This window comes from Scyliorhinus torazame, chromosome 14 (assembly GCF_047496885.1).
Source record: "Scyliorhinus torazame isolate Kashiwa2021f chromosome 14, sScyTor2.1, whole genome shotgun sequence".
NCBI lineage: Eukaryota > Metazoa > Chordata > Chondrichthyes > Carcharhiniformes > Scyliorhinidae > Scyliorhinus > Scyliorhinus torazame.
Genome location: NC_092720.1, coordinates 6,025,846 through 6,038,762, shown reverse-complemented (window position 1 = coordinate 6,038,762; position 12,917 = coordinate 6,025,846). Strand labels below are relative to the sequence as shown.

The 12,917-nt window shown below is 48.8% G+C and overlaps 1 long non-coding RNA gene across 1 annotated transcript; it reads right to left on the bottom strand.

Annotated features, from left to right (window-relative positions):
* Positions 1–7,166: 7,166 nt before the first annotated feature.
* On the bottom strand, positions 7,167–10,277 carry LOC140389495 (uncharacterized). The gene is made up of 2 exons (XR_011934404.1): positions 9,932–10,277; positions 7,167–7,573 (listed from the first exon to the last, which is right to left on the bottom strand). It is a non-coding gene; the product is annotated as an uncharacterized lncRNA (long non-coding RNA).
* Positions 10,278–12,917: the final 2,640 nt, after the last annotated feature.

Below are 12,917 nucleotides of genomic sequence, written 5' to 3'. Positions count from 1 at the left end.
GGAATTATTTACTGTTGCAATATTTTCTGAATTATCTTTGAAGTAAGGGGTGTTAAGAGATCCAATGTTTATTTGAAATGTTAAGTTGAGTTCATGGAATAAACAGTGTTTTGTGTTTAAAACCCCACGTGTCCATAATTGTAATCCCAGACCTAGGGAAAAAGCCGCATGCTCGGAAAAGCAACAAATCCATTAAAGGGATTTAATCACGTAGGCCATCCCCGACTTGGACACACACAAACTGATAGTTGGTGCAGGAGCCAAAATTGATTGGGCAGGTCACGGCTGTGCTCGATGGTCCCGTCTGGTGGGCGGCGGGGGGGGGGGGTGAGGGGGCGCGGGGGGGGGGGGGGGGGGCGGGGGGGGCGGGGGGGGCGGGGGGGGGTGAAGGCGTTGGATGGGCTAATGGTGGAAATTGGAGGGGTGGACCCTTGGAGGTTTCTGCACCCGAGGGAGCGGGAGTACTCGTTTTTCTCAGCGGTCCCTAAGGTGTACTCGCGGATTGACTTTTTCATGGTCGGGAAGGAGCTGCTGGCTGGAGTTAAAGTACTCGGCAATTGCAATATCAGATCATGCTGCGCATTGGGTGGACATGGTACTGGAGAAAGGGATGATACAGAGACAAAGGTGCGAGTTAGATGTGGGACTGTTGGGAGACCAAGGGTTATGTGACAAAATTGAAAAAGTAATCGAGGAATATGTAAGTTTTAACTGCACGAGTCAGGTGCCAAAGGCAGTTGTCTGGGAGGCTTTAAAGGCGGTGGTGAGGGGTGAGATGATCTTGTTCAAGACTAGGCTAGACAAAGAGGAGAGGTTGGAACGTCAGAGGGTAATAGATGAGATGTTGGCGGTGGACAGGAGGTATGCAGAAGATCGGGACCCAGCACAGTTGGAATAAACTCCAGGCGAGCTTTGACCGACTATCTACCAGGAAGGCGGTACGCCAATTGAAGCGAGCAAGGGGGACAGTTTACGAGCATAGAGAGAAGGCGGGTATGTTGGCAGGTCAGCTCCGTAAGGAGGCTGCGGCAAGGGAAATTGTCCAGGTACGGACATGGCAGAGAAGTTGGTGGTAGCTCCTGATCAAATTAACAAGGTCTTTGAGGAATTTTATGAGAGGTTGTACAGGTCAGAGTCACCTGGGGGAGGCCGGGAGATGCAGGAATTTCTAGCTGGTCTGGAGTACCCAAGGTTAGGGGAGGGGGACAGGGCTACATTAGAGGGGGCGATAATAGAGCAGGAGATAAAAGATGCGAATGGAAGGCTGCATTCGGGGAAGGTGGCAGGGCCGGATGGGTTTCCAGTGGAATATTATACAAATTCAAAGATAAGCTGGTACCGCTGATGGTGGAGATGTTTGAGGAGGCGATAGGGAAGGGGGTGCTACCACAAACTTTCGGGCAGGCATCGATTTCCCTGTTGCTTAAAAAAGATAAGGATCCGACGGAGTGTGGGTCGTATAGGCCCATATCACTTTTAAACGTGGACGCAAAGATATTGGCGAAGGTACTGGCGGGTAGGCTCGAGGAGTGCCTCCCGAAAGTGATAGGTGAAGATCAGACGGGGTTCGTGAGAGGGAGGCAGCTCTGTCGAACATTGGGATGTTATTGAACGTCGTTATGGCACCGGCGGAGGGGAAGGATACAGAGGTGGTTGTGGCATTGGACGCTGAGAAGGCATTTGACCAGGTAGAATGGGGATACTTGATGGCAGTTCTGGAGCGGTTTGGAATAGGACCCTGATTTGTGGACTGGGTAAAGCTACTATATAAGGAGCCGAGGGCCAGTGTTCGCACAAATAACATCAGCTCAGAATCCTCTCCACCGTGGGACTAGGCAGGGATGTCCTATGCGCTTCTGCTGTTTGCACTCACGATTGAGCCATTGGCCATTGCATTAAGAAGTTCGGGGGTATGGAAAGGAATAGTGCAGGGGGGATAGAGCATGGGGTGTCCTTCTATGACGTTGACTTGTTATTATACGTGTAGGAAACAAGTGTATCAATGGGGGGAATACTGGAGCTGCTTCGAGTGTTTGGGTCTTTCTCAGGGTACAAATTAAATCCAGACAAGAATGAATATTTTGTGGTGTTTCGGCCAGGGGTGGGGGCAGGGGTGGGGGGGCTGCCATTCCGTAAGGCAGTGACTCCATTTAGATACCTGGGAGTGCAGGTTGCTCGAGATTGGGGGGGGTGGGCTCCGGAGGTACAACATTTCTAGTTTGGTGGGGAGAGTGAAAGCTGATCTGGCAAGGTGGGGTGGTCTCCCTCTGTCACTGGCGGGTCGGGTTCAGGCGGTTAAAATGAATGTGCTGCCGCAATTCCTGTTTATTTTTCAATGCCTGCCGGTTCTCCTGCCAAAGGCATTTTTTAGAGAGATTGAAGCGATGATCACCTCGTTCATCATTTTATTCAAGGTGGCCAGAATTAGAAAGGTGCCACTTTGATATTATATTTGTAATCAGTTAAGGTAACGTGTAAGAATGGCAGGAGATCCCAGACCCATGTTATGCTCCTCGTGCACAATGTGGGAGCTCAGGGACGCGGCCGATGCCCCTGACTCCTTCATGTGCGGGCAGTGTGACCAGCTGCAGCTCCTGTTAGACCGCATGACGGCTCTTGAGCTGCGGATGGACTCACTTTGGAGCATCCGCGATGCTGAGGAGGTCATGGATAGCACGTTCAGTGAGTTGGTCACACCGCAGATTAGGGTTGCTGAGGGAGACAGGGAATGGGTGACCAAAAGGAAGAGAAAGAGCAGGAAGGCAGTTCAGGCGTTCCCTGCGGTCATCTCCCTCGAAAACAGGTATACCGTTTTGGATACTGTTGGGGGAGATGACTCACCAGGGGAAGGCAGTAGTAGCCAGGCTCATGGCACTGTGGCTGGCTCTGCTGCACAGAAGGGTAGGAAAAAGACTGGCAGGGCTATAGTCATTGGGGATTCAATCGTAAGGGGAGTAGACAGGTGTTTCTGTGGTCAAAAACGAGACTCCCGAATGGTACGTTGCCTCCCGTGTGCATGGGTCAGGGATGTCTCCGATCGGCTGCAGGACATACTGAAGGAGGACGGTGAACAGCCAGTTGTCGTGGTGCATATAGGCACCAACGATATAGGCAAAAAACGGGATGAGGTCCTACAATCAGAATTTAGGGTGTTAGGAGATAAGTTAAAAAGTAGGACCTCAAAGGTAGTAATCTCAGGATTGCTACCAGTGCCACGAGACAGTCAGAGTAGAAATTCAAGAATAGTCAGAATGAATACGTGGCTTGAGAGATGGTGCAGGAGGGAGGGGTTCAGATTTTTGGGACATTGGAACCGGTTCTGGGGGCGGTGGGATCATTACATATCGAATGGTCTACACCTGGGCAGGACTGGAACCAATGTCCTAGGGGGTGCTTTTGCTAAAACTGTTGGGAAGGTTTTAAACTAATGTGGCAGGGGGATGGGGACCAGATTAGGAAGTCAGAGGTCAGTAAAGAGGCAGCAACTAAAGCCAGTAACGTACTAGATAATAAACTCAATGTGACTCAGGGGAAGAGCAGACAGGGAAGAGATGATGAACGCAAAGGGACAGGTGGTCTGAGGTGCATTTGTTTCAATGCAAGAAGTGTAGCAGGTAAGGCAGATGAACTTAGGGCTTGATTAGTACCTGGGAATATGATGTTATTGGTATGACAGAGACTTGGTTGAGGGAAGGGCAAGACTGGCAACTAAATATACCAGGGTATGGATGCTTCAGGAGGGATAGAGAGGGAGGTAAAAGGGGTGGAGGAGTTGCATTACTGGTCAGAGATGATATCACAGCTATGATTAAGGAGGGCACGATGGAGGATTCAAGCACTGAGGCAATATGGGTAGAGCTAAGAAATAGGAAGTGTGCACTAACATTGTTGGGACTTTACTACAGGCCTCCCAAAAGCGAGCGTGAAGTAGAGGTACAAATATGTAGACAGATTATAGAAAAATGTAGGAGCAATAGGGTGGTCGTGATGGGAGATTTTAACTTCCCCAACATTGAATGGGACTCATGTCGTGTTGGAGGCGTAGATGGAGCACAATTTGTAAGGAGCATCCAGGAGAGTTTCTTAGAGCAGTATGTAAATAGTCCAACTCGGGAAGGGGCCATACTGGACCTGGTATTGGGGAATGATCCCGGCCAGGTGGTTAACGTTTCAGTCGGAGATGACTTTGGGAATAGCGATCACAATTCCGTAAGTTTTAGAATACTCAGGGACAAAGATGAGAGTGGTCATAAAGAAAGTGTGTTAAATTGGGGAAAGGCCAAGTATAACAAAATTCGGCAGGAGCTAGGGAATGTGGATTGGGAGCAGCTCTTTAAAGTTGAATCCACATTTGAAATGTGGGAGTCTTTTAAGGAAAGGTTGATTAGAGTGCAGGACAGACATGTCCCTGTGAAAATGAGGGATAGAAATGGCAAGATTAGGGAACCATGAATGACAGGTGGAATTGTGAGACTAGCTAAGATGAAAAAGGAAGCATACATAAGATCTAGGTGACTTAAAACTGATGAAGCTTTGGAAGAATATCGGGAAAGTAGGACAAATCTCAAACGCGCAATAAAGAGAGCTAAAAGGGGTCATGAAATATCTTTGGCTAACAGGGTTAAGGAAAATCCCAAAGCCTTTTATTCGTATTTCGGAGCAAGAGGGTAACTGGAGAAAGGATTGGCCCACTCAAAGACAAAAGAGGGAATTTATGCATGGAGTCAGAGGAAATGGGTGAGATTCTTAATGAGTACTTTGCATCGGTATTCACCAAGGAGAGGCGCATGATGGATGTTGAGGCTAAGGATGGATGTTTAAATACTCAAAATCAAGTCCGCATCTGGAAGGGGGATGTTTTGGGTATTCTAAAAGGCATTAAGATGGACAGGTCCCCAGGTCCTGATGGGATCTATCCCAGGTTACTGAGAGAAGCGAGGGAAGAAATAGCTGGGGCCTGAACAGATATCTTTGCAGCATCCTAGAGCACGGGTGAGGTCCCGGAGGACTGGAGAATTGCTAATGTTGCCTCTTTTTTAAGAATGGTAACAGGGTTAATCCAGGGAATTATAGACCTGTGAGCTTGACGTCAGTGGTAGGCAAACTGTTGGAGAAGATACTGAGGGATAGGATCTATTCACATTTGGAAGAAAATAGACTTATCAGTGATAGGCAGCATGGTTTTGTGCAGGGAAGGTCATGTCTTACAAACCTAATAGAATTCTTTGAGGAAGTGACAACGTTAATTGATGAGGGAAGGGCTGTAGATGTCATATACATGGATTTCAGTAAGGCGTTTGATAAAGTTTCCCATGGCAGGTTGATGGAAAGAGTGAAGTCATATGGGGTTCAGGGTGTACTAGCTAGTTGGATAAAAAACTGGCTGGGCAACAGGAGACAGAGAGTAGTGGTAGAAGGGAGTGTCTCAAAATGGAGAAAGGTGACTAGTGGTGTTCCACAGGGATCCGTGTTCGGACCACTGTTGTTTGTGATATACATAAATGATCTGGACGAAGGTATAGGTGGTCTGATTAGCAAGTTTGGAGATGATACTAAGATTGGTGGAGTTGCAGATGGCGAGGAGGACTGTCAGAGAATACAGCAAAATATAAATAGATTGGAGAGTTGGGCAGAGAAATGGCAGATGGAGTTCAATCCAAGCAAATGCGAGGTGATGCATTTTGGAAGATCTAATTCAAGAGCGGACTATACGTTCAATAGAAGTGTCCTGGGGAAAATTGATGTACAGCGAGATCTGGGAGTTCATGTCCATTGTACCCTGAAGGTGGCAACGCAGGTCGCAAGATTGGTCAAGAAGGCAAACAGCATGCTTGCCTTCATCGGACGGGGTATTGAGTACAAGAGTTGGCAGGTCATGTTACAGTTGTATAGTACTTTGGTTAGGCCACATTTGGAATACTGCGTGCAGTTCTCATAGATTATCATAGAATTTACAGTGCAGAAGGAGGCCATTCGGCCCATCAAGTCTGCACCAGCTCTTGGAAAGAGCACCCTACCCAAGGTCAACACCTCCACCCTATCCCCATAACCTAGTAACCCCACCTCATCCCCATAACGCAGTAACCCCACCCAACACGAAGGTCAATTTTTGGACACTATGGGCAATTTAGCATGGCCAATCCACCTAACCCGCACATCTTTGGACTGTGGGAGGAAACCGGAGGACCCGGAGGAATCCCACGCACACACGGGGAGACTGAGCAGACTCCGCACAGACAGTGACCCAAGCCGGGAATTGAACCTGGGACCCTGGAGCTGTGATGCAATTGTGCTAACCACAATGCTACCGTGCTGCCCCATTACCAGAAGGATGTGGATGCTTCAGAGAGGGTGCAGAGGAGGTTCACCAGGATGTTGCCTGGTATGGAGGATGCTAGCTATGAAGAAAGGTTGAATAGATAAGGATTCTTTTCATTGGAAAGACGGAGGTTGAGGGAGGACCTGATTGAGGTCTACAAAATTATGAGAGGTATGGACAGGGTGGACAGCAACAAGCTTTTTCCAAGAGTGGGGGTGTCAATTGCAAGGGGTCACGATTTCAAGGTGAGAGGGGGAAAGTTTAAGGGAGATGTGCGTGGAAAGTTTTTTAAGCAGAAGGTGGTGGGTGCCTGGAACGCTTTGCCAGCGGAGGTGGTAGAGGCGGGCACAATAGCATCATTTAAGATGCATCTAGACAGATATATGAACGGGCGGGGAACAGAGGGAAGTAGATCCTTGGAAAATAGGTGCCAGGTTTAGATAAAGGATCTGGATCGGCGCAGGCTGGGAGGGCCGAAGGGCCTGTTCTTGTGCTGTAATTTTCTTTGTTCTTTGTTCTTGTTACTACAGAGAGGGAGGCAGAGAGGGGGTTTGGGTCTTCCGGACCTAATGTATTATTACTGGGCGGTGAATGTGGAGATGGTCCGGAGCTGGGTCAGAGGGGTTGACTTACAATGGGGTCAGAATGGAGGAGAGTTTGTCTGGGGGCCGAGATTGAAGGCACTAGCGACAGCACTGCCCCCGGCGGCCCCAGGGAGATAAACAGGGAGTCTAGTAGTAATAGCTTCATTGAGAATTTGGAGGCAGTTTTGAAAACTACCCGAGTTGATTCTGTCCCTTCAGCTATATTGCCCCAGCTCCCAGAGAACAAAGTCCAACAAATGGTCCACTTTTAAACAGCGATTTTATTGCAACAGATTAATGAAAAACAATGGCTCTATCCAATCACCATTCAAACTGGCCTGCGATTGGACAATTCAAACCAATTGTCTTCTCTTACATCAATCAAATAGAATCATTTACCACATGATTTATTTAGTTATCTGAATGCCACATTCTGAGTGTGTGGGTTGCTATGGAGAATTTGGAGAGTTAACAGGAAGTGAAGGATTTTCAGAAGAGGTTCATACAGCCTGGCCTTCGCTTCCTATTTCCTGGGTTTGCGTTTACTGTATTTTTTGGTCTGCTTGCGTTTCTTGGACTTCGTGCCCTTGAAATTCCGTTTGACAATGTCACTCTGAGCTTCCTTCTTGGCGTTTTCTTGTTCGGACAGCAGGAAATATTCTGCAATCTCCTGGGAACAACAACAGGAAATAGATTAGGGCAGAAATTCCTGCCAGTGGATGTGGATTTCTAAAAGTGAATGTGGGAAACTTCCGCCATTAAATCTACAATGAGCTAATTGCAACTTTGTGAAATTATCTTAGTTTTTAAAAATAAATTGGGAAGCTCCCAATTTGCAAATAGAAACCCAACACATTGCCCAATTCCCTTCCATCCCCCAATTGTGAACCCTTCAAGGGGAGGTGGACTTTGGAAAGAGCAAGAAAACCTCTGGAATGAAGCAATCCCCAGTGCTCAGAGCTTCTTGTCAACATGGGGCAGCACAGTAGCATTGTGAATAGCACAATTGCTTCACAGCTCCAGGGTCCCAGGTTCGATTCCGGCTTGAGTCACTGTCTTTGCGGAGTCTGCACATCCTCCCCGTGTGTGCATGGGTTTCCTCCGGGTGCTCCTGTTTCCTCCCAGAGTCCAAAGATGTGCAGGTTAAGTGGATTGGCCATGATAAATTGCCGTAATGTCCAAAATTGCCCTTAGTGTTGTGTGGGGTTACTGGGTTATGGGGATAGGGTGGAGCTGTTGACCTTGGGTAGGGTACTCTTTCCAAGAGCCAGTGCAGACTCGATGGGCCGAATGGCCTTCTTCTGCACTGTAAATTCTATGATAATCTATGGAGATAATTCATAACATCATTGGACTGAATATCTCGTTCAAACTAAGTATCTTTGCTGCAAGATTTGGTTCAATCTGCCCCATTCTAGATGGCGAACGGAGGTTACTGAGAGAGACTCAGGTGCTCGACGAAAACCTTCCAATGATCAAATCAAATGGTGGCACAGTGGTTAGCACTGCTGCCTCACAGCTCCAGGGTCCCGGATTCGCCTCCAGTCACTATCTGTGTGGAGTCTGCATGTTCTCCCCGTGTCTGCGGGTGTTTCCTCTGGGTGCCCCGGTTTCCTCCCACTGTCCAAAGATTTGCAGGTTGGTGGATTGGCCGTGCTAAATTAACCTTAGTGTCCAAGGCTTAAGTGGGGTCACAAGGATAGGGCGGGGGCAGTGGGCCTGGGTAGCGTCTTTCAGTAGGTCGGTGCAGTCCAAATGGCCTCCTTCTACACTGGAGGGATTCTATGATTCTATGAAACAGGACTAAATGTGCCTGGGTACGAATCCCAGAGGTGGAATGAGGTCCGTTTACAATGGGGAGAGAGAGGTCTGGGGTGGGGAGAGAGAGAAGATTGGGTTGGGGAGAGAGTGGATTGGGTTGGGGAGAGAGGGGGGGTTAGGGTGGGGGTAGAGAAGGGGTTATGTTGGGGTAGAGAGAGGGGGTTGGGAAGTGAGAGGGGGTTAGGGTGGGGTGAGAGACGGAGTTAGGTGGGGGGAGAGAGAGAGTGTTGGGGTTGGAGTGGAAGATGGTGTTTGGGGAGAGAGGGAGTTGAGGTGGGGAGTGAGGGGGTTGGGGTGGGGAGAGGGAGTTTGGGGAGAGAGGGGGGTTGGGGTTGGGGTTGGGATGGGAGGGGAGGTTTGGGGAGGGAGGGGAGCAGTAAGTTCTCAGGGATTGTGGAAAGATGGTTATTTCTTGTTTGATTCTCTTTGTGGAGGGTGAGTATGGATTGGAGAGAACGAGAGCTCTTTCCATGGATGGGGAATCCTGTAATTTGGATCAAACCCACTCAGAAAGCTTTCTAACCCAATGAGGGCAGCACGCTAGCACAGTGGTTAGAAAGGTTGCTTCACAGCACCAGGGTCCCAGGTTCGATTCCCCGCTGGGTCACTGTCTGTGCAGAGTCTGCATGGTCTCCCCGTGTCTGCGTGGGTTTCCTCCGGGTGCTCCGGTTTTCTCCCACAAGTCCCGAAAGACGTGCTTTTTAGGTGAATTGGACATTCTGAATTCTCCCTCTGTGCACCCGAACTGACGCCAGAATATGGCGACTAGGGGCTTTTCACAGTAACTTCATAGCAGTGTTGATGTAAGCCTACTTGTGACAAGTAGGGGCTGGTTTAGCACATAGGGCTAAATCACTGGCTTTTAAAGCAGACCAAGGCAGGCCAGCAGCATGGTTCAATTCCCGTACCAGCCTCCCCGAACAGGCGCCAGAATGTGGCGACTAGGGGCTTTTCACAGTAACTTCATTGAAGCCTACTCGTGACAATAAGTGATTTTCATTTTACATTTCAATAAAGATTATTATTGTTAAGTGTTCCCAACACTAAACAAGCACTTTGACTCAATATTATAGTCCTGTTAAAAGTGGGTCTTCTCACTAGATCAGAATTGAACCAGTTATTTCCCACTCCCAGTTTCTATTCGAGGTGAACGGGGGGAACACAAGCTCCCATTTCTATTGAATGTGACTTTTTGCTGGGTCCTTACCGCTTCCCTCCCGCCTCCTGTGGCTGCCATGGCTCTCTGCAGGATTTCGCGATTCCTGTTGTCTGTGGGGTCTGAGCTGACACTCCGTACTGCCAGGGCGACGGAGAGGAGAACCAGGCTCAACTGAAGGCGGCTGCACCACATCTCTGCACAAGGCGAGGATCAATGGGAGAGACAGCGAGCAGGAGAGCAGTTTCCAAACGCTTTGAAATTGGCGGCGGTTTCAGCACTCGCTCTGTGGACAGCTCCGCTCCTTCTGGTTCTGCAATCGGGGAAGCTCCTTATAAAGCCGGCCTCACACCAGCTCACACGTTCGGAGGAGGCCCCCAGGAGATGACGCGCATTTACGCACAACCCAGTCACATTCTCCAACCAACCCATGACCCATGAGGAAGATTGAGAAAAGATCCATGGGGTCTGAATGTGGGCAGCACGTAGCACAGTGGTTAGCACTGTTGCTTCACAGCGCCAAAGTCCCAGGTTCGATTCCCGGCTTGGGTATCTGTCTGTGCGGAATCTGCATGGCTCCCCGTGTCTCAGTGGGTTTCCTCCGGGTGCTCTGGTTTCCTCCCACAAATCCTGAAAGACGTGTTTGTTAGGTGAATTGGACATTCTGAATTTCCCCTCTGTGTACCCGAACAGGTGCCGGAAAGTGGTGACTAGGGGCTGTTCACAGTAACGACATTGCAGTGTTAATGTGAGCCTACTTGTGACACTAATAATGATTATTATTATTATGAATAATCTCAGTGAGCTGAGTGTACAATGTTATGGGGCTGGATTCTCCGCTGCCCGCGTATAAATCACATTCCACGCGAGGGCGGAGAATCCAACTTCACGCCAAAATTGGATCCGGCAATTCTCCAGGTTGCCGCGTGGCTGGGAGCCCATTGACAGAGGCCCGCCCATCGATCCTCCGCTCCCGACTGGCAGAGTTCCCGATGGCATGGAACTGATCTGGTATTGCCAGGCGGGATGCTCGTGTGGCAGCTGCAGACTCAGTCCGTGCCACCCTGGTGGGGGGCGGGGGGGGATCGGACACTGGGGCAGGGTGACATTATAGGGAATGGGGTTAATATCTGCAAGGTCAGATCCCTGGGAGCGCGGCTGATCGGGGGATCTATATTTTCAGTCTGCCTCTGCGGTTTGAGTCCGCCATGGCGCTCAGCGTGGCCGCTGGAGGTCGCCGCCGGTTGCAATCACGGACTCAAAACCGGATGTGCAGGGCCCGTATCCGCAGCTAACACTGCGTGAATTACTCTGGGTCCCTGATAGCCCCCTGCAGGGCATTGGATTAGCTGATCTTTTTTCAGGAAACTCCAGAGTAAAACTCTAGTGCTTTTACGCCGGCGTGGGACATAGTCCCATTTTGGGAGAATCCAGCCCATGAAGTTAGAGACTGAGTGAGACATAATAAAGGAATGTTTCCTGGGGAAAGACTTGCTGCCCTCTGAATAATTGTGTGTAGTTTGTGATTTTAGCAGCGTGTCCCCTTTGTGGTCCACGTGTGCCAATCTGCAATGTGTTCACCTCAATAACTCCACTGTACTCATCGGGTTTAAACTAGCTTTTCATTGAAACGCCACTGAAATGGGGCTGTTACAGGTTTACACCCTGGGACCGGGTATCATTTTACTTCTGTCGCCACCTCGGATCAGTCCAAACAATTTCCAAATACAGGAAAACTGTCTCTGCACAAAGACAATTAACCAGGACTCACGTCAGCAACATTCTGATAATTAACCCATATTTGAGTTCTCATCCGGACAACACGTTGGAGGAAAACATTAATATTTAATTCGAACGAGGTAATCAGCAACATTTTCTTTCAAAATTAACATCAAGGGAACAAAGAATTCAGACTTAGTAACTAATATAGTATCTCCCATCCCTCTGTCTGTGTGTCGCTGTCTATCTGCCTCTCTGTCACCATCTGACTCTCGCTCTGTATCTCTCTGTTTCTCTGCCAGTTTAGTATAGCGCGACTGGCTCCAGGAGATCAAATTAAATTGGTTAGAGATTTATAGCCGTGAGAAAGGAGCTAATGTTTTGAGCCTGGAAGAATCTCCACCATTGCTGGAGAGAACTGGATATAGGATGAGATTAATACAGTTGTGTGGGGGGCTGGTGCATGAGGCTGGATAGAGGGCCATGATAGGGGGAGATAGACAAAGATCTCTGACAGTAAAACAAAGAGAATGTAAATAGTGTGATAATCACTAAGAAGAGAGCTGAAAGTGACACGTTAAGAGATCACAATGTGTTAATGGCAGAACAGAGGTAAACAGTGTGTCAAAGAATTACTAGGAACAGGGAACAGATGGCCCTTTGGGGTGGAGTGAGAGAGGGGAGATGATAGTGAGGGTAAAGCGGATTGATGGAAGAAATGAGGATAAATTATCAGAGAGAAAAATGGGGTGTAAGTGGGGGAGAGAGTTCACAGTCTGAAGTTGTTGAACTCAATGTTAAGTCTGGAAGGCTGTAACGTGCACAATCAGTCGATGAAGTGCTAATCGCTGTTCGTGCAGTTTGCGCTGGGCTTCACTGGAACATTGCAGCAGGCCAAGGACGGACATGTGGGAGCAGGACGGTGAGTTGAAATGGCAGCTACAGGAAGGTCTGGGTCCTGCTTGCGGATGGACTTAAGGTATTCTGCAAAGCAATCACCAGTCTGTATTTAGGCTCTCCAGTGTAGAGTAGACTGCACTGGGAGCAGCAAATGTAATAAGACCATAGACCATAAGACCAGTCTTAGAAGCAGAATTAGGCCACTCGGCCCATCGGGTCTGCTCCACCATTCAACCATGGCTGATATTTTCCTCATCCCCATTCTCCTGCCTTCTCCCCATAAACCCTGATCCCATTATTAATCAAGAACCTATCTAACTCTGTCTTAATGACACTCAGTGAATTGGCCGCCACAGCCTTCTGCGGCAAAGAGTTCCACAGATTCACCACCCTCTGGCTGAAAAAACTCCTCCTCAAC